Consider the following 9,453-nt stretch of genomic DNA (forward strand, 5'->3'; position numbering starts at 1 on the left):
GTAAGGCGTGAAGACTTTGAGAAGGATAATTTTTCGTATAGATATCTAGGATCTTTATCCGTCATTAGGCGAAAAAAAAAAAATTTTGTGATACTGCAGCCCAACTGTCGTGATTTCCAATCGGATATTCGATCAAATTTCGATAGCCCAAAAACATATCGAGTAACATGATTGAATATTACATCAATTTTATGGGAAGATTGAGAATCTAGGCTGCTGTAGACTAGCTCAGAATAGCAGATAATTGGCAATATTAATTGAATGGCCAGTTTACGTCTAACGATTAATGGCGTAAAAGTTGCAGACATTCTTAAATTTCTTAAAGTATAATAGACTTTGCCTACGACAGAGTTAACATGATCAGTGCATGTTAGGTTAGTGTTTATAACAAAACCAAGATTAGTCACTTTAGAAACAAATTTAAGAGACTTATCACCAATGTACAAGGACGGAATAATACCAAATTTAATATTTCTTTTACATACAGGCAACACAAAGGATTTATCACAGTTGAGACAAAGACCATTTTTCGAAAACCAAGACGATATATACATTAATTCTCTATTGAAATTCGCGCACAAGTTAGCCATGTCTTAAAAAGTTCCTGACAAATAAATCTGTATATCGTCCGCGTAAGCATGCATTTTTGCATATTGGCAAGCACTGAAGATGTCATTAATAAACAAACTAAATAGCAATGGCCCTAAAATATAGCCTTGGAGTACACCCGTTAATAGTGGTTTTAGTTTAGATACTTCAGCACCAACTCTTACTCTCTGGGCTCGGTCGGACAGATAGCTCTTCATTAACTGCACGGCAAAGTCACTAAACCCAAAATAGTTTTTGAGTTTGAGGCATAGTAGTTCATGGCTAACTGAGTCGAAAGCTTTGGAGAAATCCAAAAGGCATAATATTGTCAGGTGGTTTTTATCAAAGGATATCCGAATGTCGTCAAGTATTTGAATCATAGCCTGTGTCTAGCTCTAAAGTCGGACTGGAACGGGGACAATAACCTAAATTTCTCAAGATGGACATATATTTGTTCAGAAATCAAAAACTCAAGTACTTTAGACAAGACAGGCAAGATACTAATAGGACGAAAATAACAAGGACTACATGCAAATTTATTCTTAGCTACCGGAATTACAGTTGCAACCTTCCATGCGTCAGGGAAATAAGAGGTGGTGAAGCAATGATTGACAATATGAGTCAAGGTAGGTAAAATAAGCGGTAAAATTATTTTAATAAATCGTATTGGAATGGCGTCTTCGCCGATTGCATTGGACCGTATTTTATTGATACATCTTACTACATCACACTCAGACACAGCACTAAATTCAAACATTTCATCAACAGAAGGACGACGACACGAAAATGAAATGTTTGGGGCGAGTAAGCAAGGGGAAGACGCACGGCTCACAAAGAAGTTATTTAGAGTTTCAGGCTCGAGTAGGCAGCTAGTGCTGTTACTGACATGTACTCGGAGATTTTTTAAGTTTCGGCACAGGACATTATTGGGGAGTGAGGGATCCAACTTTTTTCCAAAGAACCTGCGCTTTTCACGTTTAATTACTGAAGTGGCTTCATTCCTAACTACCATAAATGCAGACCAATTTGCATCTGAACCGTTCTTTTTCCACCGAGAATAAGCCTTTTTACGCTTTCTGATCATAGTTCGGACCGCAGAGTTGAACCAAGGGCACGATAAGGATCTGTTCTCAAAAGTGCGTAGCGGGACATGAGCTCTAAGAGCACTCAGAACGTTGTCATTAAAAAAGGCAAGCTTCTCATTCACTGTGCAAAGTCCCAAGCACATTGACCAATTAATGTGTGAGAGGTCAGTTAAGAGATTATCAACGTTTAGAAAACGGTAGTCAAATGAGATATGGTTGTTTACTAAGTTAGTTCGGTCAGAATTAAGATTCAAATCAAAATAACAGAAAATGAGATCATGGTCTGATATAAAGGACGGCTGATCAAATTTTAGCACACTTTGAGGGTCAGACACAATAAAATAATCAAGCAGACATGGACAACAGTTATTTCCATACTTTGTAGGTATAGATGTATTAACAAACGATAATCCAACAGTAGCGACGACATCTCTTAATCGAGAACTGTAGTAATCTTGGCTAAGCAAATTAACATTGAAGTCTCCACAAACAATAATATATTCATAATCAACAGAGGGGACAGAACATTAAAATAATCACAAACTCTACAACATTTATTAGGATTGTAAACACATGACAAAAGTATTTTACATACAGAGTTAAACAGCTCAACAAGCAAGTATTCAGTAATACCATCGATTGATTGATACAACAGCTTCGTACTCAAGTATTTTTTACAATATATCGCTACCCTCCCCACCCCTTTTTCCATTTCTGCCAGATCGGAAAAGTTTATAATCTTTAATATCATTGTGGGGGTCACTAATATCAGAGTTGAACCAGGTCTCAGAAACGCAGATTATGTCTACGGATGAAAATTCAAAAGTATTTCTAACCACATCCATTTTTTCAGGATTTAGGCTGCGCGCATTAAAGTGCACTATATTAAATCCGCTCTGGCGTCGGCATAACACATTTAACAAATTTTTCAAGACTACAGTCAGCAACGCTAGTCGATTCGCTGTTGTTTACGTTTATAGTGGAAAATAAAGTAAGCAACTTTAAGACAACAATAACAGACAGCGAAGTTAGACAAAAACAAACAGCATAAGAAGAGGTGCGCTATCTTAACAATATTAACAAAATATACGTGGTTGAAAAATAATAATAACAAGCGGTAACTAGTGAAACTGCGCCAAGTCCTCTCTACACATAATCTTTGTCGCCAAATTATTCTTCCCCTTCTCTTTCTGAACTTGTACATAGCCACGGACTGTGCGTACAGACGAGAGTTTACCTTGTCTTCGCATTCTAATGGCCTCTTGCAGTATGCGCCGATTCTCGGGAGTGAGACTCTCAATAATATGGAATGTACCATCAAAACCAATAGGCATAAGGGGGACCGCGGATTTAACTCGTCTACGGTACTCGCCAAAGGCACGTGCGATTATTTACGATCAAGCGGTGAGTGAAATTTTATCACAATAGCGCTGTTGCGGCTGGTAGAGGAGGGCTTCGTTCGAAATATATCGCGAATTTGAGGAGATACAGAAACTAGCTCCCTATGGTCTCTCGAGTCATCTAGTCGAAACGCTACGTCTTATATACGTTAACACTAACAGCCAACGAGCTGCACAACTATCTCCCTGGTGGAGCTAAAGTGGCTAATACAACTATAAAAGTGTTAATGTATGCGGACGATATAGTCTTGCTGGCGGAATATCCGCAGCAGCTGCAAGAAATGGTTGATGCATTGCACTCGTACTGTACACAATGGGCGCTTAGATTAAACTTAATGAAATCGAAGATCTTAGTTTTCAGGAAAGGTACAAGAATCCCATCTAATTGGAGCTGGAGTTATGGTAATCAGCTGGTGGATATCGTAAATGAATATAAATACTTAGGAGTACTTCTGAACTACAAGCTCTCATATTCCAAACACCTGGATTCTAAGCTTGTTAACGCTAAGAACGCCATTAACGCTACGTGGTTAAGGTTCATAAACAACTCAAGAATACTCTTGTCCAGGAAGCTAAAAATTTTTGATTCAGCCTCCAGGTCGATCATGTTTTATGGGTCCCAAATATGGGGCTTTGAAATATATGAGCAAGTGGAAAAGCTTCTACGTTTTTTCATAAAAAAACTTATTTTTCTCCCACCTAACACCCCGAATTATATGCTGCACCTTGAAACGGGTATCTTTCCGAAATTTTTTCATACACTGCGCTCTCACATGATTTTTATAGACAGATGTCTGAACCTAGAAAACTAAAGGTTGCCGCGAATACTGGCGGAAGAGACGCTGCAGAAAGCTACGTATTGGGTAAAAGGGTGGAACGATATAACAGACTTCTCTCCAAAGGCACTAGGCAGTTACATCCCTACCTTACTGGCTAAGCTTGTTGAGAATGAGTTCAGTATGTTTTTAGAATGTGCCCAAAAGTCAACTTCTCGTGACCGGTACCCAAAGCTTGGCCCATTATCTCAAACATATTTTAGTGATGAATTTAGCACGTACAAAATAAGCTTGATTTTCTGCGCTAGAGCGGGTCTCCTCAACCTCAACGCAAGACCTTTTAAAAACGTTTCTTCGGAAATTTGTCCAGTTTGTAATTTGGGGGAAGTTGAATGTATCTATCACTTTATTGGTATATGTCCCATCTATAAAAACATACGTCTGCTTTTTGGAGAAAAATTTTTAGATTTGGCGAAAGTCATAAGCATTTTAAATGGCCACAACTACTTAGCTTTGTATACGAATTTACGAAGCAAGCCAGGCAAACTATTAGCGCTATCGAAAAATTATGTATACTGCCGGCAAAAAGTTTTGGCACAGACATTTTTGCACAATATATGTAAAAAAATTTTTTTTCTGATATTTTTCCACCAATTTTTTATAAAAATATGGTTCATTCTACAACAAAACACATAACAATATAATTCCTAAACTTTCAGCAAAACTCACAAAAATTCAGCAAATGTTCATGCAAATTTTCAACTTTTTAATCAGATTTTTAAATTTTTTTTGGATATGCAGATTTGAAGTACAATCAGTTTTATTATAATAAAGTATAAGTTTTAAGTAGCTAAGAATTACCTCTGATTTACCGTTAACTTCGAACTTGCAGGTTTTTTACAAGAATTTAATGGGCTGCAGAACTGCATACTCAAAAAAAAATGCTAAAAAATCTGATTAAAAAGTTGAAAATTTGCTGAATTTTCGTGAGTCTTATTCAAAGTTTAGGAATTATATTTTTATGTGTTTTGTTGTAGAATAAACCATATTTTTATAAAAAATTGGCGGAAAAATATTGGAAAAAAAATTGTTGCATATATTGTGAAAAAATTTATGTGTCAATACTTTTTGCCGGCAGTATACATAATTTTTCTATAGCGCTTANATTGTTGCATATATTGTGAAAAAATTTCTGTGTCAATACTTTTTGCCGGCAGTATACATAATTTTTCTATAGCGCTTATAGTTTGCCTGGCTTGAACAAAAATTTTTGCACATATTGAAAAAAATTTTCTGTGCAAATACATTTTGGCGGCAGTGTACATCATTTTTCGATAGCCCTAATAGTTTCTGAGAAATCAATTAATCATTCCACATTTGTATGTAAGTGTCGTCTGTCTATGGAAGCTCTGATGTGAATTAGTCCCACGCATTCGTCCAATAAGTGAGATATTGTTGATTCTGTTGAACCGCAAAACGGACATGCTTGTTTATTAGTACCTCTTAGAAGATGGGAATGAGTGGATACGGTGTGGCCGATTCTCAGACGAACAAAGGTTTTGATTTTGTGGCACGCTATGTGTGGCAAATACTGAGGCTTACTTCCATAAAAGTTATAATTTCTGTACCTGTGTTGATAGCTGAGCCATGTTGAAGAAAATTTAGAAGTAGTCAATCTTTGTATAAGTTTTTTGATGTCCTTCGGGGACACATAATTAAACAGGTGTAATGGTTCATCATTGCCAGCCTTGGCTATTTTATCCGCATACTCATTGCCTTCTATTCCGACATGTCCTGGTACCCACATGATTTTAATTGATTTTTTATGTCGAAAAAGAACTTCACGCATTTTAGAAATTATATGAGAGTCGTTGGAGCTGTTGAAGAGGGCTTCGATGGTTGATTTACTGTTAGTACATATGACGAATTTCCTTTCGTGTTTAGAGGCAAAATGTATAGCTTCTAGTAATGCTGCTGATTCGGCTGTGAATACCGAGCAGTACATGGGTAGAGCACCGACAGAAATTGTAACCCCTGACCCTTTTGTTACAGCAAAAGAAGTGCTGGTGTTGGACTTGGAACCGTCTGTAAACATAAATTCCCACTCCGTCCTTAAAGGCTCAATTGCCTTGTTGTAAAGTTGACTGTATTCGATGGCACCTGTAGACAGTTTTGGATGCTCAGGTAAATCGCTTATGAGTACTCAACTTCGGCGTGGATAGAATATTTAGTTCCTTAATGTAGCTTACGATGCGAAAGATTGCAGATGGCTTGTTCGTCTGTGACTTCATTTGTTTACAGGATTTCACAGTAGAGAATAGAGTTTCATTTCTGCAGAGTAAGATCTTTGGTATAAGCATCATATAATTGTATTCTACCCTCTCTGGAATTCCCGGCAACCCGGCCTCAGCTAGGATTACTCTTATTGGTGAGGTGGGGAATGCACGAATGCTTCTGCTGGCTTCAGCATGGTATGGAGCTTGTAGGAGTTTTTTTAATGTGCTGATTTGCGCAGTGTCCGTATATAGCGAGTCCGGAGTCAATTTTACCTAATATTAGAGCTTTGTTACATTAACAAGTGTGGTTATGTGCACAAAAGAATGCTTGGACGATAAAAACTTAATGATATTTAGTCTAGAAATTAAACTTATAAGAAAGTCTCTTATCAAAAATTCTATCCAAAATTCTCAATGTGTCAGTATGGGGAATGGTAGTGATAAACAAGGAAAGGCTTAGGGGTGAACATTTGTGTTTTCTGCATATGTGAAATGAAGAACTTTTACTGACCGAAATCTGTGCTTCCGATGATTTGGATCAATTGATTAAGTCCTTTAAGATATTAGAAAAAACTATTTTTACTTGCGTTAGGTCTTTAATTTTTGAAAAAATTAGAACATCATCAGCATAGGCAAAATGATCTATGTGAGCATATGACGATATGATGAAACTTACTTTGTTAAAGGCTAATGTAAATAATAAAACCGAAAGCGGCGAACCTTGTGGGATGCCATTGAAAAGGGGAACAATTTTCGGACGACAATTATTGACGCGAACAAAGAATTTTCTGTTACAGAGCAACGACTTGATAACGTTGTACATTCTCTCTCCAATTTTCCAGCGCTTGAGTTCCGAAAGAATGACATGGGAGCCTATTCTGTCATAAGCATACTCGAAGTCCAAACTTAAGATAGAGACGTGATTTCTTGCCGCAAGAGCCGAAGAGGAGAAGTTGTCGAAAATTAATAAAGGATCTATCACACTCACGCCTTTTTGGAAAGCGAATTGGAGCGGGTTAATAAGGTTATTCTGTTCGGCAAACCACATAAGTCGTCTGGAAATAATTTTTTCTAATACCTTAGATATACAGGTGTGCAGAGAAATAGATCTATAGTTTGAAGTTATTGCATTGTTTTTATTTGGCTTGACAATAGGTAGAATAGCCGCAGTTTTCCACTCTTGGGGATAAATTCCCTGGGCTAGAATAGAATTATAAAGGTTTATGATTCTGTATTTAACGGTGTGGGGGAGATTTCTTAGGACGGGGTAAGGGATTTTGTCTGCACCGGGGCTTTTTCCTGCCATCGAATAGATTAAAGCATCAAACTATTCGATTGGAATAGGTGCATGTGAGTAGTATTGTTATGCCGATTCTGGACCAGTACCTGCACAGGTCCAGAATCGGCATGTTTTGCTGCTTGCACCGGTGCAGAACCGCTATACGGTTTGCTGGTGCTCTGCCGCAAGCTTTGCTGCTCCGCCGCAAGATGTCGCCGATTATCCAAGTTCAGAACCCAGATAAAAGCCGCAAGATGTCGCTGGTGACAAATCTGAGTCCGGAACCGGAACCGATCACAGGGTGTTCCGCTGATGGAAATTCGAGAAATCCGATACCATTCAGAACCGGAATCGATCACAGGGTGTACCGCTGATGGAAATCTGAGAAATCCGATACCAGGTGGTTTATATGTCGAAAATTAGTAAAGTGTGTTGGTATGCAGTCAGAAATGTATATGTATTATTAATATCTCCTGCTTTCTATAACAAAATATGAGTTTTCACAAGAAGTATGCTTAACAACTTTTCTCACTAAGTCAGCAATATTGAATGAATGAATAATGCTAGATGAATAAAACATTTAAATATACACATACTTTTATGAGCATTTTTTTTGTTATATGTTTATGTGGGATTCGTTATCGTCCACTTGGCGTTACTATACTTATTAGGCAAACAATGATGATGAAATCAAGATCAAGGCTATTTATAAATTAGCATTTGATTTGAATCATATAATGAAATTTAAATAGGATAATAAAAAATAAATATATTCTTTGACAGCAACATTGAGTTTAAGATTATTTCCACATTTTAATTGAATCATATTATGAAGTATAAAATAGATTACTAAAATATATGTATATTTAAATATGTTCTTTATCAACAGTTTACCTCAATGGTTCTTATATAGTTATGAAATATGTATAAATAAGCTAATACTGTACATTAGAAATTATTACTTTGTTTAAAGATACTTATAAAACACATCATGCCTGGAATCAATCGAATCCTCAATAGCGAGCATCATGGAGAGTACAACTTCGATTTCGAATTGGAGATGTTGTGCTTTGAAGACATGAAAAACCCTTATATATGTATTGAAGATGAAGATGAGGGTCCCCGGTTACAGGTTTTGGGCATCCCAGTCAGAGTAGCCCATGCTTTTTTTTTTTTTTACAAAAAATGGGATGAAGAGGATGACAATGGAAAATTCCTAACCGTTTGTGGCGGTGAAATTGAGGAGTACATAATGGAGCAACATCAAAAGCAACATGAATATGAAAGAAGGGGTTTGGATATTAAGACTAAATTAAAGTATTATAGTGAACAAATAGGGAAGCGATGTATGATGTAGAAGTTTATTCTAAATCATATAACAATATTGTATTTGAATATAAATTAACTGTTGAATTGGTATTTAGAAATTTAAAATTTAATTATATAGAACTATAGATTTATTAAAAAAAACTTCAGCGTTTATTTGAATATAATATTATTTTATATGAGAGTTATTTATGAAAATAGGCTTATTCTTAAATCGTTAGTCGTTGGAAAAGGTTTTATAAATAATATAATTAATAAGCTTCCTATTGAACTTCATTTGCCTAGTTATCAATTTTGTGAACCTGGAACGAAACTACGGAAACTTTGAGTAAGAGGAGATCGAGGGATTAATCTACTAGACACTGCTTGTAGAGAACATGATATATCATATTTATATAATAAAGATTTAGATAACCGACATATTGCTGATAAAAAATTAATTGAGAAGGCTTGGGAAAGAGTTAAACCGAAGGATAGCAATCTTAATGGGAAAACAAATGTTGGTTAGCTACAAATATAATGAAGACAAAAACGAAATTCGGTATGGGGAACATTTATAGTAAAACTAAGAAAGTGGGAGGAAAAACTGGTTATCATCTCTTCAAACATGCTTTAAAAAGTGCTAAACAAAATTTAAAGAAAAGTGATAACTTAAAAGATGCAATAAAATTTCACGAAAGGTTGTAAATAATATTTTTAGAGGAAAAAAATCTATAATAAAAG

General features: G+C 36.1%; 1 protein-coding gene and 1 long non-coding RNA gene across 2 annotated transcripts in view; one reads left to right on the forward strand and one right to left on the reverse strand.

Annotated features, from left to right (window-relative positions):
• Positions 1 to 9,453, reverse strand: part of Irc (Immune-regulated catalase) — a 234,288-nt gene that overhangs the window by 105,234 nt on the left and 119,601 nt on the right. The window lies entirely within an intron of this gene.
• Positions 6,417 to 9,453, forward strand: part of LOC108358615 (uncharacterized) — a 12,929-nt gene continuing 9,892 nt past the window's right edge. Inside the window, exon 1 of the long non-coding RNA XR_001846800.1 lies at positions 6,417 to 6,427. This is a non-coding gene — a long non-coding RNA (uncharacterized LOC108358615). The remainder of the gene's footprint in view (positions 6,428 to 9,453) is intronic.

Source organism: Rhagoletis zephyria, unplaced genomic scaffold (assembly GCF_001687245.7).
Source record: "Rhagoletis zephyria isolate East Lansing unplaced genomic scaffold, Rhagoletis_zephyria_1.1 Rzeph_scaffold_00275, whole genome shotgun sequence".
Taxonomy (NCBI): Eukaryota; Metazoa; Arthropoda; class Insecta; order Diptera; family Tephritidae; genus Rhagoletis; species Rhagoletis zephyria.